This window comes from Oncorhynchus masou, unplaced genomic scaffold (assembly GCF_036934945.1).
Source record: "Oncorhynchus masou masou isolate Uvic2021 unplaced genomic scaffold, UVic_Omas_1.1 unplaced_scaffold_2487, whole genome shotgun sequence".
Classification (NCBI taxonomy): Eukaryota; Metazoa; Chordata; class Actinopteri; order Salmoniformes; family Salmonidae; genus Oncorhynchus; species Oncorhynchus masou.
In genome coordinates, this window is record NW_027008940.1 from 3,771 (window position 1) to 31,355 (window position 27,585).

A 27,585-nucleotide genomic window follows, 5' to 3' on the forward strand; every position below is an offset into this window, starting at 1 on the left:
CTCTCTCTCTGTATCTATGTCTCTCTCTATCTCTCTCTCTGTCTGTCTCCATCTCTCTCTCTCTCTCTTTCTCTCTGTCTCTATGTCTCTCTCTCTCTGTCTCTCTCTGTCTCTCTCTCTCTGTCTCTCTCCATCTCTCTCTCTCTCTTTCTCTCTGTCTCTCTCTCTCTCTCTCTGTCTCTATGTCTCTCTATATCTCTCTCTCTCTGTCTCTATGTCTCTCTCTATCTCTCTGTCTCTGTCTCTATGTCTCTCTCTATCTCTCTCTCTGTCTCTATGTCTCTCTCTGACTCTCCCTCTCACTATTTTTCTCCCTCCCTCGCCCTCTCTCTTTCTCTTCCTCTCTCTTTATCTCTCTCTCTCTCTCTCTCTCTCTCTCTCTCTCTCTCTCTCTCTCTTTATCAATTCAATTCAATTCAATTCAAGGGCTTTATTGGCATGGGAAACATGTAGTAACATTGCCAAAGCAAGTGAGGTAGATAATATATCAAGTGAATATATAAACTGAAATAAACAATAAACATTAACAGTAAACATTACACATACAGAAGTTTCAAAACAATAAAGACATTACAAATGTCATATTATATATATACAGTGTTTTAACAATGTACAAATGGTTAAAGGACACAAGATAAAATAAATAAGCATAGATATGGGTTGTATTTACAATGGTGTGTGTTCTTCACTGGTTGCCCTTTTCTTGTGGCAACAGGTCACAAATCTTGCTGCTGTGATGTCACACTGTGGTATTTCACCCAGTAGATATGGGAGTTTATCAAAATTGGATTTGTTTTTGAATTCTTTGTGGATCTGTGTAATCTGAGGGAAATATGTCTCTCTAATATGGTCATACATTGGGCAGGAGGTTAGGAAGTGCAGCTCAGTTTCCACCTCATTTTGTGGGCTGTGAGCACATAGCCTGTCTTCTCTTGAGAGCCATGTCTGCCTACGGCGGCCTTTCTCAATAGCAAGGCTATGCTCACTGAGTCTGTACATAGTCAAAGCTTTCCTTAATTATGGGTCAGTCACAGTGGTCAGGTATTCTGCCGCACACTATTCTCTGTTTAGGGCCAAATAGCATTCTAGTTTGCTCTGTTTTTTTGTTAATTCTTTCCAATGTGTCTGGTAATTATCTTTTTGTTTTCTCATGATTTGGTTGGGTCTAATTGTGCTGCTGTCCTGGGGCTCTGTAGGGTGTGTGTGTTTGTGAACAGAGCCCCATGACCAGCTTGCTTAGGGGACTCTTCTCCAGGTTCATCTCTCTGTAGGTGATGGCTTTGTTAGGGAAAGTTTGGGAATCGCTTCATTTTAGGTGGTTAAAGAATTTAACGGCTCTTTTCTGGATTTTGATAATTAGTGGGTATCAGCCAAATTCTGCTCTGCATGCATTATTTGGTGTTCTACGTTGTACACGGAGGATATTTTTGCAGAATTCTGCGTGCAGAGTCTCAATTTGGTGTTTGTCCCATTTTGTGAAGTCTTGGTTGGTGTGCGGACCCCAGACCTCACAACCATAAAGGGCAATGGGCTCTATGATTGATTCAAGTATTTTTAGCCAAATCCTAATTGGTATGTTGAAATGTATGTTCCTTTTGATGGCATAGAATGCCCTTCTTGCCTTGTCTCTCAGATCATTCACTCTGTCTCTCTCTGTCTCTGTGTCACTCTCTGTCTCTGTTTCTGTGTGTCTCTCTCTCTCTCTCTCTGTCTCTCTCTGTCTCTTTCTGTCTCTCTCACTCTGTCTCTCTGTCTCTATGTCTCTCTCTGTCTCTGTGTCTCTCTCTGTCTCTCTCACTGTCTCTCTATGTCTCTCTATCTCTCTCTCTCTGTCTCTATGTCTCTCTCTCTGTCTGTGTCTCTCTCTCTCTCTCTCTGTCTCTATGTCTCTCTCTGTCTCTCTCTGTCTCTATGTCTCTCTCTGTCTCTCCCTCTCACTATTTTTCTCCATCCCTTGCCCTCTCTCTTTATCTCTCTCCCTCCCTCTCTATCTTTAAATCTCCCTACCTCTCTCTCTCTATCTGTATCTCTGTCTCTGTCTCTCTCTATCTTTATCTCTCTCTCTCTGTCTCTCTCTCCCTCTCTCACTTTATCTCTCTCTCTGTCTCTCTCTCTCTCCCTCTCTCACTTTATCTCTCTCTCTCTGATGAGAACCTTGTAATAGAGTGCTGATCGTTAGTGTCTCCACATCATTCTAATGGACTATTGATTGATAGGTGGAGTATGTTGATGAGTAGAATGTGATTCGTGGGTTGAGTTTAATGTTCTTGGGTAGGTTCCTTTACACTGCAAAGGGTAATACAGTTACTATAGTTACTACAGCTTGTCTGTCTGTCTGGTAATATAGTTACTATAGATACTACAGCTTGTCTGTCTGTCTGGTAATATAGTTACTATAGATACTGCATAATATCTGCCTGGTAATATAGTTACTATAGTTTCTACAGCTTGTCTGTCTTTCTGCTGGTAATATAGTTACTATAGATACCACAGCTTGTCTGTCTGGTAATATAGTTACTATAGTTACTACAGCTTGTCTGTCTGTGTGGTAATATAGTTACTATAGTTACTACAGCTTGTCTGTCTGTGTGGTAATATAGTTAATATAGTTACTACAGCTTGTCTGTCTGTCTGGTGATATAGTTACTATAGTTACTGCAGCTTGTCTGTCTGTCTGGTAATATAGTTACTATAGATACTGCAGAATGTCTGTCTAGTAATATAGTTACTATAGTTACTACAGCTTGTCTGTCTGTCTGGTAATTTAGTTACTATAGATACTGCAACTTGTCTGTCTGAATGGTAATATAGTTACTACAACTTGTCTGTCTGTCTAGTAATATAGTTACTATAGTTACTACAGCTTGCCTGTCTGTCAGGGGCTACATCATCAACCCTCCAAAGTTCCAGAATGCGGTGAAATGGCAGCCATCTTGGTCAGGGAGGAATCAAAACCAGTCTAATTGGAATGAATGGCTGTAGAGGCATTATCCTGACTTTACTTAGGCAGGAAATACGGGTTTACCATTTGTCTGTGTAGAACTAGCCTCTATAACTAGGGCTCCAGAGTGGCACAGTGGTCTATGGCACTGCATCTCAGTGCTGGAGGCGCCACTACAGACCCTGGGTTGATTCCAGGCTGTATCACAACCGGCCATGATTGGGAGTCCCATAGGGCAGGCACACAATTGGCCCGGCGTCGACCGGATTTGGCCGTGGTTGGCCGTCATTGTAAATAAGAATGTGTTCTTAACTTCTTGAAACTCCCCATCCCGGATCCGGGATCGTGACTAAAGCCTCAGGCTCATTAGCATAACGCAACGTTAACGATTTCTGAAAATCGCAAATAAAATTAAAATAATGCGTCTGCTCTCAAGCTTAGCCTTTTCTTAACAACACTGTCATCTCAGATTTTCAAAATATGCTTTTGAACCATAGAAATTGACTAATTTGTGTAAGAGTATGCAAAGCTAGCATAGCATTTTGTGTAGCATGTAGCACGCAACATTTTCACAAAAACCAGATAACCAAATAAATAAAATCATTTACCTTTGAAGAGCTTCTGATGTTTTCAATGAGGAGACTCTCAGTCACATACCAAATGCGCAGTGTTTCCTGAAAGCGTCTGTTTGTAGGAGAAATCGTTCTGTTTTCTACATTGCGTCTGGCTACCGAAACGAACCGAAAATGCAGTCACCTACAACGTAAAACTTTTTCCGGATTAACTACATAATATCGACCGAAACATGGCAAACGTTGTTTGGAATCAGTCCTCAAGGTGTTTTTTCACATATCTCTTCATTGACATGCAGTTTGTGGAAGCTTGCTTTACTCTCTGTATCGTATGGAAAAATACTGGCAGGTGACTTTTGCGCACCAATTTCGGCGCAGGACACCGGGCGGACACGTGGTAAATGTGGTCTCTTATGGTCAATCTTCCAATGATCTGCCTACAAATACGTCACAATGCTGCAGACACCTTGGGGAAACGACAGAAAGGGCAGACTTACTCCTCTCGCGTTCACAGCCATATAAGGAGACCATGGAAAACAGAGCCTCAAAAATCCTTGTCATTTCCTGGATGCCATCTCATCTTGGTTTTGCCTGAAGCTCACGTTATAGGGCACGCACAGAGAAGATCTTTGTATTTCTGGACACGTCAGAGTGTTTTCTTTCGAACGGTAGCAATTATATGCATAGTCGAGCATCTTTTTGTGACAAAATATCTTGTTTAAAACGGGAACGTTTTTCATCCAAAAATGAAATAGCGCCCCCATAGATGTAAGAGGTTAATTGACTTGCCTGGTTAAATAAAATATCTGTAAACAGTCCATAAATGTCTAAATTTGCTGTGAGTGCTGTTATATAATACAATAGCAGTACTAGTTGCATTTACATCTTGTCTAAGTCCTGTCATCAACTGATGTCAGCCTATGGCTGTGAATTGACTGAATTGAATGTTGTCATATTGGCAGTTAAAAATGTATGGAATCATTCCTCTAAAAATGTCTGGCTAGCTAACGACATACAACGCAGATACATTCTTAAAGAGAGAGAGAGAGAGGAGAGAAGGAACGAGCTCTGACAGTATTCAGGGTACAGTACCTTCTCTGCACATGCAGGATCCGTCGATGTGTGAGCAGGCGATCTGGTTGTGGCAGGAACAGGGAGAGGAACAGTTGGCCCCATACATCCCAGCAGGACAGGTCAGAGAACAGTCATCACCCTGAGACAGACAGACAGACAGACAGACAGACAGACAGACAGAAAGAGAGACAGAGAGACAGAGAGACAGAGAGACAGAGAGACAGAGAGACAGAGAGAGAAGGGACAGAGAGAGTGAGAATGAGACATCCTTTTTTCAACTTTCTTTCTTTAACGATACATCCTCATTTCATTAAAACCTCACCACTACCGCCCGCCGCCACCCCCCTTTAAAAACAAATATCCCCTATTCGATACGCTCACCTTGCCCTCAACCCCACGATACAAAACAACACACCACAAGAACCAAAACCCCACCACTGCTACAGCCGTACATCCAACCCATCTTCCCCACCTGACACACCACACCTCCTGAAACATCTCCACACTGCTCAGCATTTTATACAATTCAAATTCCACCCTGAGGCGCGCAGAGGCCTTCCCATTCAATAATAGTAAAGGGTCTGTTATCCCCCACACCTTTGACCCTGTTCCTCCTCGTTCGCCAAATAGCCAACTTTGCCTGAGCAAACATTTGGCCTACTTGACGAGCTGTACCCCATTATACACATCCCAACAGTGGACTCCACCCCCGACTTCTCACACAGACATTGCATTAATGACATTAACCTGGCGCACATAGAAAACCCATGATGCACAGTTTCACTCATGACACAGAAAGGACACCTCAGTCCAGCTCTCGGGTCGACCCGTGCCATAATTATGACCATTATTAATTATTGTCACCATTATAATCCTCATCTGTTTTTGTTCGAGGTTAGAACAGGGTGGGGGCTAAGGTGGAAGAGGAGGGCAGTCATTGGGAGGAAGCCTTGGTGGCTATTGTGTAGAACCCTCCACTGGAGGTCCCCTGACCTCTTTGGTACTGGGGGTTTGTAGAGCCCCCTCCATCTAAAACCCACCATACTCTCCTCCCTACATACCCCCTGCCACTGATGTGCTTTCACTCCTGTTAGGTTCCTAATGTTACTAACCTTAACGCAGAGGTTGTAGAGGGCTTTACCTCCCACCCCCTCAGACTCCCCCAGGCCCTCAAACTCCCCCAGGCTCCTAATGTTCCTAACCTTAATGCAGAGGTTGTAGAGGGCTTTAACCTCCCACCCCCTCAAACTCCCCCAGGCTCCTAATGTTCCTAACCTTAACGCTGAGCTTGTAGAGGGCTTTAACCTCCCACCCCTCAAACTCCCCCAGGCCCTCAAACTCCCCCAGAGTCCTCCCGACCCCCTTGCCAGTCCCCAGTCTCTGCAGTCACCTGCTGTGGCGGCAACATTGGTGGCCCCTCCCCCTTTTGGCCGCTCGAACACCCCCATTACCGGCTCAGACAGGGCCTCCTGAACCTCCTCCAGGAATCTCTCCAGCAGCCTAAGAGACGTTATTCCTGTTTATTGTGCCGGGACTTCCGGAGTTTTCCACCACTCCTCTCCCAGCAGTCGCAGGTCACCCAGCCTTTGTAAACCACCTGTCATCAGTTGCCTCTGCAGGGTGGCCGACTGAACCCATCTCAAAGGGATGGCTGGGTTGTGGAAGATAGGCTCCTCCCACAGTCCAGGCTCCACCCCCTTCTCGTAGGGGCTTCAGCTGCTGCCAGGCCCTCAGCACTGCAGAGTAAAAATCTGAGAGACCTGCTGTACTCAGCCTCTCCAGTCTCATGAGGAACAGCTGCCGGTCCAACCCTAATCCGCCAGCTCTCCTCAGCAGCTCTCCAGTCTCATGAGAAACAGCTGCCGGTCCAACCCTAATCCGCCAGCTCTCCTCAGCAGCTCTCCAGTCTCATGAGGAACAGCTGCCGGTCCAACCCTAATCCGCCAGCTCTCCTCAGCAGCTCTCCAGTCTCATGAGAAACAGCTGCCGGTCCAACCCTAATCCGCCAGCTCTCCTCAGCAGCTCTCCAGTCTCATGAGGAACAGCTGCCGGTCCAACCCTAATCCGCCAGCTCTCCTCAGCAGCTCTCCAGTCTCATGAGGAACAGCTGCCGGTCCAACCCTAATCCGCCAGCTCTCCTCAGCAGCTCTCCAGTCTCATGTGGAACAGCTGCCGGTCCAACCCTAATCCGCCAGCTCTCCTCAGCAGCTCTCCAGTCTCATGAGGAACAGCTGCCGGTCCAACCCTAATCCGCCAGCTCTCCTCAGCAGCTCTCCAGTCTCATGAGGAACAGCTGCCGGTCCAACCCTAATCCGCCAGCTCTCCTCAGCAGCTCTCCAGTCTCATGAGGAACAGCTGCCGGTCCAACCCTAATCCGCCAGCTCTCCTCAGCAGCTCTCCAGTCTCATGAGGAACAGCTGCCGGTCCAACCCTAATCCGCCAGCTCTCCTCAGCAGCTCTCCAGTCTCATGAGGAACAGCTGCCGGTCCAACCCTAATCCGCCAGCTCTCCTCAGCAGCTCTCCAGTCTCATGAGGAACAGCTGCCGGTCCAACCCTAATCCTCCAGCTCTCCTCAGCAGCTCTCCAGTCTCATGAGGAACAGCTGCGGTCCAACCCTAATCCTCCAGCTCTCCTCAGCAGCTCTCCAGTCTCATGAGGAACAGCTGCCGGTCCAACCCTAATCCGCCAGCTCTCCTCAGCAGCTCTCCAGTCTCATGAGGAACAGCTGCCGGTCCAACCCTAATCCGCCAGCTCTCCTCAGCAGCTCTCCAGTCTCATGAGGAACAGCTGCCGGTCCAACCCTAATCCGCCAGCTCTCCTCAGCAGCTCTCCAGTCTCATGAGGAACAGCTGCCGGTCCAACCCTAATCCGCCAGCTCTCCTCAGCAGCTCTCCAGTCTCATGTGGAACAGCTGCCGGTCCAACCCTAATCCGCCAGCTCTCCTCAGCAGCTCTCCAGTCTCATGAGGAACAGCTGCCGGTCCAACCCTAATCCGCCAGCTCTCCTCAGCAGCTCTCCAGTCTCATGAGGAACAGCTGCCGGTCCAACCCTAATCCGCCAGCTCTCCTCAGCAGCTCTCCAGCCGGCATCAGCAAGGTACAGCAGTCTCTGCACCGTCTTTAGTCAGAAAGCAGCCACCCTGCTCTCCAGTTCCACCAGGCCCTGTCCTCCTTTGTGGACGGACATGTACAACACCAGTGATGTCCCGACCAGAAAAAATCTCCCAGCTACACTGCCTTGTCCCATCATCTCTACACCACCTCCCTGTTACTACTCTCTAGTTCCCCCAGCTACACTACCTTGTCCCATCATCTCTACACCACCTCCCTGTTACTACTCTCTAGTTCCCCCAGCTACACTGCCTTGTCCCATCATCTCTACCACCACCTCCCTGTTACTACTCTCTAGTTCCCCCAGCTACACTGCCTTGTCCCATCATCTCTACCACCACCTCCCTGTTACTACTCTCTAGTTCCCCCAGCTACACCTACACTGCCTTGTCCCATCATCTCTACATCACCTCCCTGTTACTACTCTCTAGTTCCCCCAGCTACACTGCCTTGTCCCATCATCTCTACCACCACCTTCCTGTTACTACTCTCTAGTTCTCCCAGCTACACTGCCTTGTCCCATCATCTCTACACCACCTCCCTGTTACTACTCTCTAGTTCCCCCAGCTACACTGCCTTGTCCCATCATCTCTACACCACCTCCCTGTTACTACTCTCTAGTTCCCCCAGCTACACTGCCTTGTCCCATCATCTCTACCACCACCTCCCTGTTACTACTCTCTAGTTCTCCCAGCTACACTGCCTTGTCCCATCATCTCTACCACCACCTCCCTGTTACTACTCTCTAGTTCCCCCAGCTACACTGCCTTGTCCCATCATCTCTACACCACCTCCCTGTTACTACTCTCTAGTTCTCCCAGCTACACTGCCTTGTCCCATCATCTCTACCACCACCTCCCTGTTACTACTCTCTAGTTCCCCCAGCTACACTGCCTTGTCCCATCATCTCTATCACCACCTCCCTGTTACTACTCTCTAGTTCCCCCAGCTACACTGCCTTGTCCCATCAGCTCTACACCACCCTGTTACTACTCTCTAGTTCCCCCAATTCTCTCCTATCCTCTGAGGCTGTAAACTGTTGACAGAAAAGCTGGACTTTCCCACATCCATTGACTCAGAGACTCACACTCCTCTCTTCGCTGCCCCCACATTTACCAAAACGTCTGGTAACCTGAGCAAAAAGTGGCATCTTGTTAGAGCTTTACATTAAACTTCCAATAGGATGCCTGCCGAGGCCCTGGTGAAACAGACAGCCGAGCCGTGGTTATGTGGTGATCTGGTTGAGGCTGTATATAGGGGGCACTGGTACAGAGTCAATGTGGAGGCTGTATATAGGGGGCACTGGTACAGAGTCAATGTGGAGGCTGTATATACTGGGCACCGGTACAGAGTCAATGTGGAGGCTGTATATAGGGGACACTGGTACAGAGTCAATGTGGAGGCTGTATATAGGGGACACTGGTACAGAGTCAATGTGGAGGCTGTATATAGGGGACACTGGTACAGAGTCAATGTGGAGGCTGTATATAGGGGGTACCAGTACAGAGTCAATGTGGAGACTGTATATAGGGGGTACCAGTACAGAGTCAATGTGGAGGCTGTATATAGGGGACACTGGTACAGAGTCAATGTGGAGGCTGTATATAGGAGGTACCAGTACAGAGTCAATGTGGAGGCTGTATATAGGGGACACTGGTACAGAGTCAATGTGGAGGCTGTATATAGGGGACACTGGTACAGAGTCAATGTGGAGGCTGTATATAGGGGGCACTGGTACATAGTCAATGTGGAGGCTGTATATAGGGGGCACTGGTACAGAGTCAATGTGGAGGCTGTATACAGGGGGCACTGGTACAGAGTCAATGTGGAGGCTGTATACAGGGGGCACTGGTACAGAGTCAATGTGGAGGCTATATATAGGGGGCACTGGTACAGAGTCAATGTGGAGGCTGTATACAGGGGGCACTGGTACAGAGTCAATGTGGAGGCTGTATATAGGGGGCACTGGTACAGAGTCAGTGTGGAGGCTGTATATAGGAGGTACCAGTACAGAGTCAATGTGGAGGCTGTATATAGGGGGCACTGGTATAGAGTCAATGTGGAGGCTGTATATAGGGGGCACTGGTACAGAGTCAATGTGGAGGCTGTATATAGGGGGCACTGGTACAGAGTCAATGTGGAGGCTGTATATAGGAGGTACCAGTACAGAGTCAATGTGGAGGCTGTATATAGGGGGCACTGGTATAGAGTCAATGTGGAGGCTGTATATAGGGGGTACCAGTACAGAGTCAATGTGGAGGCTGTATATAGGGGGTACCAGTACAGAGTCAGTGTGGAGGCTGTATATAGGGGGCACTGGTACAGAGTCAATGTGGAGGCTGTATATAGGAGGTACCAGTACAGAGTCAATGTGGAGGCTGTATATAGGGGGCACTGGTACAGAGTCAATGTGGAGGCTGTATGTAGGGGGCACTGGTACAGAGTCAATGTGGAGGCTGTATATAGGGGGTACCAGTACAGAGTCAATGTGGAGGCTGTATATAGGAGGTACCAGTACAGAGTCAATGTGGAGGCTGTATATAGGGGGCACTGGTACAGAGTCAATGTGGAGGCTGTATATAGGAGGTACCAGTACAGAGTCAATGTGGAGGCTGTATATAGGGGTACCAGTACAGAGTCAATGTGGAGGCTGTATATAGGAGGTACCAGTACAGAGTCAATGTGGAGGCTGTATATAGGGGGCACTGGTACAGAGTCAATGTGGAGACTGTATATAGGGGGTACCGGTACAGAGTCAATGTGGAGGCTGTATGTAGGGGGCACTGGTACAGAGTCAATGTGGAGGCTGTATATAGGGGGTACCAGTACAGAGACAATGTGGAGGCTATATATAGGGGGTACCAGTACAGAGTCAATGTGGAGGCTGTATATAGGGGGTACCAGTACAGAGTCAATGTGGAGGCTGTATATAGGGGGTACCAGTACAGAGTCAATGTGGAGGCTGTATATAGGGGGTACCAGTACAGAGTCAATGTGGAGGCTGTATATAGGGGGCACTGGTACAGAGTCAATGTGGAGGCTGTATGTAGGGGGCACTGGTACAGAGTCAATGTGGGGGCTGTATATAGGGGGCACTGGTACAGAGTCAATGTGGAGGCTGTATATAGGGGGCACTGGTACAGAGTCAATGTGGAGGCTGTATACAGGGGGCACTGGTACAGAGTCAATGTGGGGGCTGTATATAGGGGGCACTGGTACAGAGTCAATGTGGAGGCTGTATGTAGGGGACACTGGTACAGAGTCAATGTGGAGGCTGTATATAGGGGGCACTGGTACAGAGTCAATGTGGAGGCTGTATATAGGGGGTACCAGTACAGAGTCAATGTGGAGGCTGTATGTAGGAGGTACCAGTACAGAGTCAATGTGGAGGCTGTATATAGGGGGTACCAGTACAGAGTCAATGTGGAGGCTGTATATAGGGGGCACTGGTACAGAGTCAATGTGGAGGCTGTATATAGGGGGCACTGGTACAGAGTCAATGTGGAGGCTGTATATAGGGGGTACCAGTACAGAGTCAATGTGGAGGCTGTATATAGGAGGTACCAGTACAGAGTCAATGTGGAGGCTGTATATAGGAGGTACCAGTACAGAGTCAATGTGGAGGCTGTATATAGTCAATGTCAATGTGGGGGGGAACCGGTGTCGAGGTAATTGAGGTAATATGTACATGTAGGTAGTGTTATTAAAGTGACTATGCATAGATTATAAACAGAGAGGAGCAGCAGCGTTCTGGGGGAGACAATGCAAATAGTCTGGGTGGCCATTTGATTAGCTGTTCAGGAGTCTTATGGCTTGGGGGTAGAAGCTGTTTAGGAGCCTCTTGGACCTAGACTTGGCACTCCAGTACCGCTTGCCGTGTGGTAGCATAGAGAACAGTCTATGACTAGGGTGGCTGGAGTCTTTAAAAAAAAATATATATATTTTAATTTTACCCTTTTTTCTCCCCAATGTCGTGGTATCTAATTGTTTTAGTAGCTTCTGTCTTGTCTCATCGCTACAACTCTCGTACGGGCTCGGGAGAGACGAAGGTTGAAAGTCATGCGTCCTCCGATACACAACCCAACCAAGCCGCACTGCTTCTTAACACAGAGCGCATCCAACCTGGAAGCCAGCCGCACCAATGTGTCAGAGGAAACACCGTGCACCTGGCAACGTTGGTCAGCGCGCACTGCGCCCGGCCGCTACAGGAGTCGCTGGTGCGTGATGAGACAAGGATACCTCCCGGTCGTGGCCGATTACGATAGAGCCTGGGCATGAACCCAGAGTCTCTGGTGGCTGGCGCTGCAGTACAGTGCCCTTAACCACTGTGCCACCCGGGAGGCCTGGTGGCTGGAGTCTTTGACAATTTTTAGGGCCTTCCTCTGACTCGTCCTGGTATAGAGGTCCTGGATGGCAGGAAGCTTGGCCCCGGTGATGTATTGTGCTGTACGCACTACCCTCTGTAGTGCCTTGCGGTCGGAGGCCGAGCAGTTGTCATACCAGGCAGTGATTCAACCTGTCAGGATGCTCTCGATGGTGCAGCTGTAGAACCTTTTGCGGATCTGAGGAGCCATGCCAAATCTTTTCAGTATCCTGAAGGGGAATAGGTTTTGTCGTGCCCTCTTTACGATTGTATTGGTGTGCTTGGACCATGTTAGTTTGTTGGTGATGTGGACGCCAAGGAACTTGAAGCTCTCAACCTGCCCCACTGCAGCCCCGTCAATGAGAATGGGTGCGCGCTCGGTCCTCCTTTTCCTGTAGTCCACAATCATCTCCTTTGTCTTGATCACGTTGAGGGAAAGGTTGTTGTCCTGGCACCACACAGTCATCTCCTCCCTATAGGCTGTCTCATCGTTGTCAGTGATCAGGCCTACCACTGTTGTGTAAACTGCAAACTCAATGATGGTGTTGGAGTCGTGCCTGACCGTGCAGTCATGAGTGAACAGGGAGAACAGGAGGGGACAGAGCACGCACCCCTGAGGGGCCCCTGTGATGAGGATCAGCGTGGCAGATGTGTTGTTACTTACTCTTACCACCTGGGAGCGGCCCGTCAGGAAGTCCAGGATCCAGTTGCAGAGGGAGGTGTTTAGTCCCAGGGTCCTTAGCTTAGTGATGAGCTTTGAGGGTACTATGGTGTTGAACGCTGAGCTGTAGTCAACAAATAGCATTCTCACATACTGTAGGTGTTCCTTTTGTCCAGGTGTGAAAGGGCAGTGTAGAGTGCAGTAGAGATTGCATCATCTGTGGATCTGTTGGTGTGGTATGCAAATTGGAGTGGGTCTAGGGTTTCTGGGATAATGCTGTTTATGTGAGCCAAGACCAGCCTTCCAAAGCATTTCATGGCTACAGACGTGAGTGATACGGGTCGGAAGTCATTTAGGCAGGTTACCTTAGTGTTCTTGGGCACAGAGACTATGGTGGTCTGCTTGAAACATGTTGGTATTACAGACTCAGACAGAGAGAGGTTGAAAATGTCAGTGAAGACACTTGCCAGTTGGTCAGTGCATGCTTGGAGTACACATCCTGATAGTCCGTCTGGCCCCTCGGCTTTGCTGCGGAGAGTGTGATCATACAGTCGTCCAGAACAGCTGATGATCTCATGCATGTTTCAGTGTTACTTGCATCGAAGCGAGTATAGAAGTGATCTAACTCGTCTGGTAGGCTCGTGTCACTGGGTAGCTCACGGCTGTGCTTCCCATTGTAGTCTGTAATAGTTTGCAGGCCCTGCCACATCCGACGAGCATCAGAGCCGGTGTAGTACGATTCGATCTTAGTCCTGTATTGACGCTTTGCCTGTTTGATGGTTCGTTGGAGGCCATAGCGGGATTACTTATAAACTTCCGGGTTAGAGTCCCGCTCCTTGAAAGCGGCAGCCTACCCTTTAACTCAGTGCAAATGTTGCCTGTAATCCATGGCTTCTGGTTGTGGTATGTACGTACAGTCACTGTGGGGACGACATCTTCAATGCACTTATTAATGACGTCCCTTAACTTCTTGAAACTCCCCATCCCGGATCCGGGTTTGTGACTAAAGCCTCAGGCTCATTAGCATAACGCAACGTTAACGATTTCTGAAAATCGCAAATAAAATGAAAATAATGCGTCTGCTCTCAAGCTTAGCCTTTTCTTAACAACACTGTCATCTCAGATTTTCAAAATATGCTTTTGAACCATAGAAATTGACTAATTTGTGTAAGAGTATGCAAAGCTAGCATAGCATTTTGAGTAGCATGTAGCACGCAACATTTTCACAAAAACCAGATAACCAAATAAATAAAATAATTTACCTTTGAAGAGCTTCTGATGTTTTCAATGAGGAGACTCTCAGTTACATACCAAATGCGCAGTGTTTCCTGAAAGCGTCTGTGTGTAAGAGAAATCGTTCCGTTTTCTACATTGCGTCTGGCTAAAACGAACCGAAAATTCAGTCACCTACAACGTAAAACTTTTTCCGGATTAACTACATAATATCGACTGAAACATGGCAAACGTTGTTTGGAATCAGTCCTCAAGGTGTTTTTTCACATATCTCTTCATTGACATGCAGTTCGTGGAAGCTTGCTTTCCTCTCTGTATCGCATGGAAAAATACTGGCAGGTGACTTTTGCGCACCAATTTCGGCGCAGGACACCGGGCGGACACGTGGTAAATGTGGTCTCTTATGGTCAATCTTCCAATGATCTGCCCACAAATACGTCACAATGCTGCAGACACCTTGGGGAAACGACAGAAAGGGTTGACTCACTCCTCTTGCATTCACAGCCATATAAGGAGACCATGGAAAACAGAGCCTCAAAAATCCTTGTCATTTCCTGGATGCCATCTCATCTTGGTTTTGCCTGAAGCTCACGTTCTAGGGGACGCACAGAGAATATCTTTGTATTTCTGGACACGTCAGAGTGTTTTCTTTCGAACGGTAGCAATTATATGCATAGTCGAGCATCTTTTTGTGACAAAATATCTTGTTTAAAACGGGAACGTTTTTCATCCAAAAATGAAATAGCGCCCCCATAGATGTAAGAGGTTAACACTCCCACTGAGCCTGAATGAGGCTCCTCCCAATTTCTGTCTTTCGTAAAAATCCATTGTGCAGTTCCAGTCCCCGCGACCACCAGCGTCTCCTCAGGCGCTGGTGGTCGCCTCCTCAGACTCCTCTGTCCCACATCTCTGGTGCCATTTATATTGAGTGAGCCTACCCAAAGAGTCTCCATAAGAAGTCTCCATTTATATTGAGTGAGCCTACCCAAAGAGTCTCCATAAGAAGTCTCCATTTATATTGAGTGAGCCTACACAAAGAGTCTCCATAAGAAGTCTCCATTTATATTGAGTGAGCCTACCCAAAGAGTCTCCATAAGAAGTCTCCATTTATATTGAGTGAGCCTACCCAAAGAGTCTCCATAAGAAGTCTCCATTTATATTGAGTGAGCCTACCCAAAGAGTCTCCATAAGAAGTCTCCATTTATATTGAGTGAGCCTACCCAAAGAGTCTCCATAAGAAGTCTCCATTTATATTGAGTGAGCCTACCCAAAGAGTCTCCATAAGAAGTCTCCATTTATATTGAGTGAGCCTACCCAAAGAGTCTCCATAAGAAGTCTCCATTTATATTGAGTGAGCCTACCCAAAGAGTCTCCATAAGAAGTCTCCATTTATATTGAGTGAGCCTACACAAAGAGTCTCCATAAGAAGTCTCCATTTATATTGAGTGAGCCTACCCAAAGAGTCTCCATAAGAAGTCTCCATTTATATTGAGTGAGCCTACCCAAAGAGTCTCCATAAGAAGTCTCCATTTATATTGAGTGAGCCTACCCAAGAGTCTCCATAAGAAGTCTCCATTTATATTGAGTGAGCCTACCCAAAGAGTCTCCATAAGAAGTCTCCATTTATATTGAGTGAGCCTACCCAAAGAGTCTCCATAAGAAGTCTCCATTTATACTGAGTGAGCCTACCCAAAGAGTCTCCATAAGAAGTGGGAGAAAAGCCAGCAAAGACAGAGACCAATAGCAAATCTCAAAAAGCCCCAGTGCCAGAAGGAAACTATACATCTAAACAGTGTCTGAAGGTAGACCCAACTCCATCTCCCATTCTGATCGCCCCCCAGCACCAGGCAAAGCTTCCTTTGACCACACCAGCCTCTCCCATCCCACCTCCTTTCTTCTCCCCTTTTTTCATTTTCCGCTTGACACCCCCCCCCCTAGGCTCTTACACTTCCCCACTATACACTCCTCATCCACTAACATAACCTGACTAGACCCAGCCTCATCTATACCACCATCTCTAGCCTGACTAGACCCAGCCTCATCTATACCACCATCTCTAGCCTGACTAGACCCAGCCTCATCTATACCACCATCTCTAGCCTGACTAGACCCAGGCTCATCTAAACTACCATCCATAGCCTGACTAGACCCAGCCTCATCTACCCCATCATCTCTAGCCTGACTAGACCCAGCCTCATCTACCCCATCATCTCTAGCCTGACTAGACCCAGCCTCATCTACCCCATCATCTCTAGCCTGACTAGACCCAGCCTCATCTACACTACCATCCATAGCCTGACTAGACCCAGCCTCATCTACACTACCATCCATAGCCTGACTAGACCCAGCCTCATCTACACTACCATCCATAGCCTAAAGAGACCCAGCCTCCGCTACTCCACCATCCATAGCCTGACTAGACCCAGCCCTGTACCCCACCATCCATAGCCTGACGAGACCCAGCCTCCGCTACCCCACCATCCATAGCCTGACTAGACCCAGCCCTGTACCCCACCATCCATAGCCTGACTAGACCCAGCCTCCGCTACCCCACCATCCATAGCCTGACTAGACCCAGCCTCATCTACACTACCATCCATAGCCTGACTAGACCCAGCCTCATCTACACTACCATCCATAGCCTGACTAGACCCAGCCTCCGCTACCCCACCATCCATAGCCTGACTAGACCCAGCCTCATCTACCCCACCATCCATAGCCTGACTAGACCCAGCCTCATCTACACTACCATCCATAGCCTGACTAGACCCAGCCTCCGCTACCCCACCATTCATAGCCTGACTAGACCCAGCCTTCGCTACCCCACCATCCATAGCCTGACTAGACCCAGCCATGTACCCCACCATCCATAGCCTGACTAAACCCAGCCCTGTACCCCACCATCCATAGCCTGACTAGACCCAGCCCTGTACCCCAACATCCATAGCCTGACTAGACCCAGCCCTGTACCCCACCATCCATAGCCTGACTAGACCCAGCCCTGTACCCCACATCCATAGCCTGACTAGACCCAGCCTCATCTACACTACCATCCATAGCCTGACTAGACCCAGCCTCCGCTACCCCACCATCCATAGCCTGACTAGACCCAGCCTCATCTACCCCACCATCCATAACCTGACTAGACCCAGACTCATCAACCCAACCATCTCTAGCCTAACTAGACCCAGTCTCATCAATCCCACCATATTTAGCCTAACTAGACCCAGCCTCATCTACACTACCATCCATAGCCTGACTAGACCCAGCCTCATCTACCCCACCATCCATAGCCTGACTAGACCCAGCCCTGTACCCCACCATCCATAGCCTGACTAGACCCAGCCCTGTACCCCACCATCCATAGCCTGACTAGACCCAGCCTCATCTACCCCACCATCCATAGCCTGACTAGACCCAGCCCTGTACCCCACCATCCATAGCCTGACTAGACCCAGCCCTGTACCCCACCATCCATAGCCTGACGAGACCCAGCCCTGTACCCCACCATCCATAGCCTGACTAGACCCAGCCCTGTACCCCACCATCCATAGCCTGACTAGACCCAGCCCTGTACCCCACCATCCATAGCCTGACGAGACCCAGCCTCCGCTACCCCACCATCCATAGCCTGACTAGACCCAGCCTCATCTACCCCACCATCCATAGCCTGACTAGACCCAGCCCTGTACCCCATCATCCATAGCCTGACTAGACCCAGCCCTGTACCCCACCATCCATAGCCTGACTAGACCCAGCCCTGTACCCCACCATCCATAGCCTGACTAGACCCAGCCCTGTACCCCACCATCCATAGCCTGACTAGACCCAGCCATGTACCCCACCATCCATAGCCTGACTAGACCCAGGCTCATCTACCCCACCATCCATAGCCTGACTAGACCCAGCCTCCGCTACCCCACCATCCATAGCCTGACTAGACCCAGCCTCCGCTACCCCACCATCCATAGCCTGACTAGACCCAGCCTCCGCTACCCCACCATCCATAGCCTGACTAGACCCAGCCATGTACCCCACCATCCATAGCCTGACTAGACCCAGCCTCCGCTACCCCACCATCCATAGCCTGACTAGACCCAGCCTCCGCTACCCCACCATCCATAGCCTGACTAGACCCAGCCATGTACCCCACCATCCATAGCCTGACTAGACCCAGCCTCCGCTACCCCACCATCCATAGCCTGACTAGACCCAGCCTCATCTACCCCACCATCCATAGCCTGACTAGACCCAGCCTCATCTACCCCACCATCCATAGCCTGACTAGACCCAGCCATGTACCCCACCATCCATAGCCTGACTAGACCCAGCCCTGTACCCCACCATCCATAGCCTGACTAGACCCAGCCATGTACCCCACCATCCATAGCCTGACTAGACCCAGCCCTGTACCCCACCATCCATAGCCTGACTAGACCCAGCCCTGTACCCCACCATCCATAGCCTGACGAGACCCAGCCTCCGCTACCCCACCATCCATAGCCTGACTAGACCCAGCCTCATCTACCCCACCATCCATAGCCTGACTAGACCCAGCCCTGTACCCCATCATCCATAGCCTGACTAGACCCAGCCCTGTACCCCACCATCCATAGCCTGACTAGACCCAGCCCTGTACCCCACCATCCATAGCCTGACTAGACCCAGCCCTGTACCCCACCATCCATAGCCTGACTAGACCCAGCCATGTACCCCACCATCCATAGCCTGACTATACCCAGCCTCATCTACCCCACCATCCATAGCCTGACTAGACCCAGCCATGTACCCCACCATCCATAGCCTAACTAGACCCAGTCTCATCAATCCCACCATATTTAGCCTAACTAGACCCAGCCTCATCTACACTACCATCCATAGCCTGACTAGACCCAGCCTCATCTACCCCACCATCCATAGCCTGACTAGACCCAGCCCTGTACCCCACCATCCATAGCCTGACTAGACCCAGCCCTGTACCCCACCATCCATAGCCTGACTAGACCCAGCCTCATCTACCCCACCATCCATAGCCTGACTAGACCCAGCCCTGTACCCCACCATCCATAGCCTGACTAGACCCAGCCCTGTACCCCACCATCCATAGCCTGACTAGACCCAGCCCTGTACCCCACCATCCATAGCCTGACTAGACCCAGCCCTGTACCCCACCATCCATAGCCTGACTAGACCCAGCCATGTACCCCACCATCCATAGCCTGACTAGACCCAGCCTCATCTACCCCACCATCCATAGCCTGACTAGACCCAGCCATGTACCCCACCATCCATAGCCTGACTAGACCCAGCCTCATCTACCCCACCATCCATAGCCTGACTAGACCCAGCCCTGTACCCCACCATCCATAGCCTGACTAGACCCAGCCTCATCTACACTAACATCCATAGCCTGACTAGACCCAGCCTCATCTACACTACCATCCATAGCCTGACTAGACCCAGCCCTGTACCCCACCATCCATAGCCTGACTAGACCCAGCCCTGTACCCCACCATCCATAGCCTGACTAGACCCAGCCCTGTACCCCACCATCCATAGCCTGACTAGACCCAGCCCTGTACCCCACCATCCATAGCCTGACTAGACCCAGCCTCATCTACCCCACCATCCATAGCCTGACTAGACCCAGCCCTGTACCCCACCATCCATAGCCTGACTAGACCCAGCCCTGTACCCCACCATCCATAGCCTGACTAGACCCAGCCCCTGTACCCTCACCTTGTCTACGGCGTTTATGTGGACACGCAAAGCTCTTATGCCCCAAATCCGCACACTCAAAACACCGTAGACAATCTGTGCTGGCAAACCCTGCGTAGAGCCCCTCCCCATGCCTCACTTTAAAATGCACATTTAACTGTTATCGTCATTCAGAAATATGAATATTCCGGAAGGAAACAACATGCTCGGCGGTGTCTGCCTGGAAACCTGGCGACAGTACAGGAAAAACCGCTAGAAACTTACCAAAACCACTCAGCTTTCTCCTGATCTGATCATCCATAATAAACGGAGGCAGATTCACAACTACAGCCCTGGTCGAAGGAGTCGGAAGAGGAGAAATCAGCAACAACACGAATATTCCACTAGCAATCAGCCTGTCCAATAAATGTACTCTTTTCACGAACACAACCACAACTTTTTTAATACTGGATGCAGAATGTATAGCTCCTACCTGTTCACCGACCACGAGCAGAACCTCCTCCACCTTAACTCCGTTCTCAGGAACACACCTGAATCCATGACGTATCGACAGCGTCTCCTCCGTGCTCGGCTGTGAAGCCATCGCTCACACCTCGCCATTCAAACCCCAGGAAACTAAAACTCTGTCCCGTTCCTCCCTAACTTTGAACGAAAATAGTGGGTACAGCTAAACCAACAGTGCGTTTACCCTCCACCATAGAAAAGAACATTTGACCAAAAAAATACCAAGAAAAAAAGCAAGAATGTATGGACAGAGCCCTCCACACTGCCTCTCAACTACAAACACTCCCAGCATGCACTGAGAGAGAGACAGAAAAAGACAGAGAGAGACAGAGAGACATAGAACGAGAGAGAGAAAGAGAGAGAAAGAGAGAGACAGAGAGAGACAGAGACAGAGAGAGACAGAGATGGAGAGAGACAGAGACACAGAGAGAGAGAGAGACAGAGACAGAGAAAGACAGAGATGGAGAGAGACAGAGAGACACACAGAGAGAGAGAGACAGAGACAGAGAGAGACAGAGATGGAAAGAGACAGAGAGACACAGAGAGAGAGAGAGAGAGACAGAGACAGAGAAAGACAGAGATGGAGAGAGACAGAGAGACACACAGCAATGTTAACACATGTTTCCCATGCCAATAAAGCCCCTTGAATTGAATTGAATTGAATTGAGACAGAGACAGAGAGAGACAGAGATGGAAAGAGACAGAGAGACACAGAGAGAGAGAGATAGAGAGAGAGACAGAGACAGAGAAAGACAGAGATGGAGAGAGACAGAGAGACACACAGAGAGAGAGAGAGAGACAGAGACAGAGAAAGACAGAGATGGAGAGAGACAGAGAGACACAGAGAGAGAGAGAGAGAGAGAGACAGAGACAGAGAAAGACAGAGACAAAGAGAGAGAGAGTGAGAGAGCGAGAGAGAGAGGGAGAGAGAGACAGAGAGAGCGACAGAGCGAGACAGAGAGAGACAAAGAGAGAGAGTGAGAGAGCGAGAGAGAGAGAGAGAGAGGGAGAGAGAGCGACAGAGAGAGACAGAGAGAGACAGAGAGAGAGACAGAGAGAGCGACAGAGAGAGAGAGAGAGAGGTAGTTTCACTGTTTCCACAAGCGATATTTTAATAAGACCTCAGTGAAACTTTAACAATGTTTGGATCAATATGTTCCCTCCTAAATCAAAAGTTAGTTTGAAGTTTTCAAGCCTCAAAATGTGATCTAAAGTTGAGATGAGTTCATTTTCCACACCATCTGTTGTTGTTTTTTTACATACATATTTGTCTGAATCCCCAATGAATGGGAAATATAGGCAGCGTCTAATTCAACAATTTTAGACTGATTCATTTGGGATTCAGATGTAAAGTTGGATCCACGTTCACGCAGCAGATGGCATGAAACACAGACACTCATCTCAACACCACACCACTTTTGAGGTCTGAAAACATCTGACAAACTTTTACTTTGGAGTCAACTGCCCTTTCAACCCAGACACGCTGTACATATCCCCGTGACAGACCAACAAGCACATCTACAGACTACAGTATTGCTTTGATTGCCATGTGAACTCCCTGTGAAGTCCATAGATCTACTGTGGTATTCTAGTCTCTCCTTTCTTCTCTGAGGACACAACGATCTACTGTTGTATTCTAGTCTGTAATCTCTCCTTTCTTCTCTGAGGACACAACGATCTACTGTGGTATTCTAGTCTCTCCTTTCTTCTCTAAGGATACAACGATCTACTGTGGTATTCTAGTCTGTAATCTCTCCTTTATTCTCTGAGGACACAACGATCTACTGTGGTATTCTAGTCTCTCCTTTCTTCTCTGAGGACACAACGATCTACTGTTGTATTCTAGTCTGTAATCTCTCCTTTCTTCTCTAAGGACACAACGATCTACTGTGGTATTCTAGTCTGTAATCTCTCCTTTCTCCTCTGAGGACACAACGATCTACTGTGGGGTATTCTAGTCTGTAATCTCTCCTTTCTTCTCTAAGGATACAACGATCTACTGTGGTATTCTAGTCTGTAATCTCTCCTTTATTCTCTAAGGACACAACGATCTACTGTGGTATTCTAGTCTGTAATCTCTCCTTTATTCTCTAAGGATACAACAATCTACTGTGGTATTCTAGTCTGTAATCTCTCATTTCTTCTCTGAGGACACAACAATCTACTGTGGTATTCTAGTCTGTAATCTCTCCTTTCTTCTCTGAGGACACAACGATCTACTGTGGTATTCTAGTCTCTCCTTTCTTCTCTAAGGATACAACGATCTACTGTTGTATTCTAGTCTGTAATCTCTCATTTCTTCTCTGAGGACACAACGATCTACTGTGGGGTATTCTAGTCTGTAATCTCTCCTTTCTTCTCTAAGGATACAACGATCTACTGTGGTATTCTAGTCTGTAATCTCTCCTTTCTTCTCTAAGGACACAACGATCTACTGTGGTATTCTAGTCTGTAATCTTTCATTTCTTCTCTGAGGACACAACGATCTACTGTGGTATTCTAGTCTGTAATCTCTCCTTTCTTCTCTGAGGACACAACGATCTACTGTGGTATTCTAGTCTGTAATCTCTCCTTTATTCTCTAAGGATACAACGATCTACTGTGGTATTCTAGTCTGTAATCTCTCCTTTATTCTCTAAGGATACAACGATCTACTGTGGTATTCTAGTCTGTAATCTCTTATTTCTTTTCTGAGGACACAACGATCTACTGTGGTATTCTAGTCTGTAATCTCTCCTTTCTTCTCTGAGGACACAACGATCTACTGTGGTATTCTAGTCTGTAATCTCTCATTTCTTCTCTAAGGATAAAAGTTGTGTTGACTGATCATGTTGACTGTTCGTGTTGACTGATTGTGTTGACTGTTCGTGTTGACTGTTCGTGTTGACTGATCGTGTTGACTGTTCGTGTTGACTGTTCGTGTTGACTGATCGTGTTGACTGATCATGTTGACTGTTCGTGTTGACTGATTGTGTTGACTGTTCGTGTTGACTGATCATGTTGACTGTTCGTGTTGACTGATTGTGTTGACTGTTCGTGTTGACTGTTCGTGTTGACTGATCGTGTTGACTGATCATGTTGACTGTTCGTGTTGACTGATTGTGTTGACTGTTCGTGTTGACTGATCATGTTGACTGTTCGTGTTGACTGATTGTGTTCGTGTTGACTGTTCGTGTTGTGTTGACGTGTTGACTGTTCGTGTTGACTGTTCGTGACCATGACGTGTTGATCGTGTTGACTGTTGTGTTGATCGTGTTGACTGATCGTGTTGACTGTTCGTGTTGACATTGTGTTGACTGTTCGTGTTGACTGATCGTGTTGACTGATCGTGTTGACTGATCGTGTTGACGTGTTGACTGTTGACGTGTTGACTGATCGTGTTGACTGATCGTGTTGACTGATCGTGTTGACGTGTTGACTGATCGTGTTGACTGTTCGTGTTGACTGATTGTGTTGATCGTGTTGACTGATCGTGTTGACGTGTTGACTGATCATGTTGACTGTTCGTGTTGACTGATCGTGTGTTGACTGTTGACTGTGTTGACTGATTGTTGACTGTTCGTGTTGACTGTTCGTGTTGACTGACTGATCGTGTTGACTGTTCGTGTTGACTGATTGTGTTGACTGTTCGTGTTGACTGTTCGTGTTGACTGATCGTGTTGACTGATTGTGTTGACTGTTCGTGTTGACTGATCGTGTTGACTGTTCGTGTTGACTGATCGTGTTGACTGTTCGCGTTGACTGTTCGTGTTGACTGATTGTGTTGACTGATCGTGTTGACTGATCATGTTGACTGTTCGTGTTGACTGATTGTGTTGACTGATCGTGTTGACTGATCGTGTTGACTGATCGTGTTGATGATTTATGCATTGAAGTAAATTGGTGTCAGTCTGCGACCCAGAACATTCAGAACACACACAGACTGAGCCCGTCCTGTCAACCTCAGTGGTCCATCAGTGTGACTAGATTACTCAGTATTATTCAGGTACAACAACTGCAGTACGCTGGCAGACCACAGAGACATTAACGCTCAGCACGAACCATTCTGGAGTTTGGAGTAATTCATAGATAAACAACTATTGACTAGATGAAAACAATAAACACTAGGTCTAAAGGCTGTTCCTACGCTGCGTCGTAGGCTTGTGTTTCCTGAGTAAATCTGAGATCCACTATTAGTACATAATCCCAGTGCATAATGGCAGTACATAATCCCAGTATATAATCCCAGTAAATAATGCCAGTACATAATGCCAGTATATAATGCCAGTATATAATGCCAGTATATAATGCCAGTACATAATGCCAGTATATAATGCCAGTATATAATGCCAGTATATAATGCCAATATATAATCCCAGTAAATAATGCCAGTACATAATGCCAGTATATAATGCCAGTATATAATCCCAGTAAATAATGCCAGTACATAATGCCAGTATATAATGCCAGTATATAATGCCAGTATATAATGCCAATATATAATGCCAGTATATAATACCAGTATATAACGCCAGTATATAATGCCAGTATATAATGCCAGTATAAAACGCCAGTACATAATGCCAGTATATAACGCAAGTACATAACACCAGTACATAATGCCAGTACATAATCCCAGTATATAATGCCAGTATATAATGCCAGTATATAATACCAGTATATAATTCCAGTATATAATGCCAGTACATAATACCAGTACATAATCCCAGTATATAATGCCAGTATATAATGCCAGTACATAACGCCAGTACATAACGCCAGTATATAATACCAGTATATAATACCAGAACATAATGCCAGTACATAATCCCAGTATATAATGCCAGTATATAATGCCAGTATAAAATGCCAGTACATAATGCCAGTATATAATGCCAGTACATAATGCCAGTACATAATGCCAGTATATAATGCCAGTATATAATGCCAGTATATAATACCAGTATAAAACGCCAGTACATATTGCCAATATATAACACCAGTACATAATGCCAGTACATAATGCCAGTGCATAATCCCAGTATATAATCCCAGTATATAATCCCAGTATATAATACCAGAATATAATACCAGTATATAATGCCAGTACATAATCCCAGTATATAATCCCAGTGCATAATGCCAGTACATAATCCCAGTATATAATCCCAGTATATAATCCCAGTATATAATGCCAGTATATAATACCAGTATATAATACCAGTACATAACGCCAGTACATAATGCCAGTACATAATGCCAGTATATAATGCCAGTACATAATCCCAGTATATAATGCCAGTATATAATGCCAGTATATAATGCCAGTATATAATACCAGTATATAATACCAGTACATAATGCCAGTACATAATCCCAGTATATAATACCAGTATATAATACCAGTATATAATGCCAGTACATAATGCCAGTACATAATGCCAGTACATAATCCCACTACATAATACCAGTATATAATGCCAGTATATAACGCCAGTATATAATCCCAGTATATAATCCCAGTATATAATCTGTCAGACATGTCAAAGAACAGTAGTATTTGGGGACGTCCCTCTCCTCTCCTCTCCTCTCCTCTCCTCCCCTCTCCTCTCCCCCTCCTCCCCTCTCCTCCTCCTCTCCTCTCCTCTTCTGCTCTCTCCTCTCCTGCGCTCGTCTTCTCCTCTCCTCTCCTGCTCTCTCCTCTCCTCTCCTCTCCTCTCCTCTCCTCTCCTCGCCTCTCCTCTCCTCTCCTCCGCTCGTCTTCTCCTCTCCTCTCCTGCTCTATCCTCTCCTCTCCTCGTCTTCTCCTCTCCTCTCCTCTCCTCTCCTCTCCTGCTCTATCCTCTCCTCTCCTCTCCTCGCCTCTCCTCTCCTCCGCTTGTCTTCTCCTCTCCTCTCCGCTCCTCTCCTGCTCTCTCCTCTCCTCTCCTCTCCTCTCCTCTGGGAATCTCTCTATGACACTCCTTTGAGCAGGACCTCCACCTACAGTACAGCACTGTGCTGATTCAATCAATTATGAACCATGTCTAATTAAGAATGATAGTGAATGATTACTGTGAGTATTAATGGAGTTTTGAAACTCCATGAAACTGTCTGTATGCTAATTTAGAAAAGTTGTCCTAATCAGAGAAGAGGACATTTCCTAGGATTAGAGAGCAGGGTCAGGTCTAGAATGAAGATGGACGGCGTGGGATTCTGACAGCTGGCTAAACAAAGAGGACCATGGACATTCTACAGAGAGAGGACCATGGACATTCTACAGAGAGAGGACCATGGACATTCCACAGAGAGAGGACCATGGACATTCTACAGAGAGAGGACCATGGACATTCTACAGAGAGAGAGGACCATGGACATTCTACAGAGAGAGGACCATGGACATTCCACAGAGAGAGGACCATGGACATTCTACAGAGAGAGGACCATGGACATTCTACAGAGAGAGGACCATGGACATTCTACAGAGAGAGGACCATGGACATTCTACAGAGAGAGGACCATGGACATTCTACAGAGAGAGAGGACCATGGACATTCTACAGAGAGAGGACCATGGACATTCTACAGAGAGAGAGGACCATGGACATTCTACAGAGAGAGAGAGGACAATGGGCATTCTACAGAGAGAGAGGACCATGGACATTCTACAGAGAGAGGACCATGGACATTCTACAGAGAGACCAGACATTCTACAGAGGACCATGGACATTCTACAGAGAGAGGACCATGGACATTCTACAGAGAGAGGACCATGGACATTCTACAGAGAGAGGACCATGGACATTCTACAGAGAGAGGACCATGGACATTCTACAGAGAGAGGACCATGGACATTCTACAGAGAGAGGACCATGGACATTCTACAGAGAGAGGACCATGGACATTCTACAGAGAGAGGACCAAGGACATTCTACAGAGAGAGGACCATGGACATTCCACAGAGACGACCATGGACATTCTACAGAGAGAGGACCATGGACATTCTACAGAGAGAGGACCATGGACATTCTACAGAGAGAGGACCATGGACATTCTACAGGAGAAAGGACCATGGACAATCTACAGAGAGAGAGGACCATGGACATTCTACAGAGAAAGGACCATGGACATTCTACAGAGAGAGGACCATGGACATTCTACAGAGAGAGGACCATGGACATTCTACAGAGAGAGGACCATGGACATTCTACATGGACAGAGAGAGGACCATGGACATTCTACAGAGAGAGGACCATGGACATTCTACAGAGAGAGGACCATGGACATTCTACAGAGAGAGGACCATGGACATTCCAGAGAGAGAGGACCATGGACATTCTACAGAGAGAGGACCATGGACATTCTACAGAGAGAGGACCATGGACATTCTACAGAGAGAGGACCATGGACAGAGAGAGGACCATGGACATTCTACAGAGAGAGGACCATGG

General features: G+C 47.6%; 1 pseudogene; it reads right to left on the reverse strand.

The window, feature by feature from the left end:
* Positions 1-4,605: 4,605 nt before the first annotated feature.
* The window catches only part of LOC135533592 (multiple epidermal growth factor-like domains protein 10), a 51,941-nt pseudogene continuing 28,961 nt past the window's right edge, over positions 4,606-27,585 (reverse strand).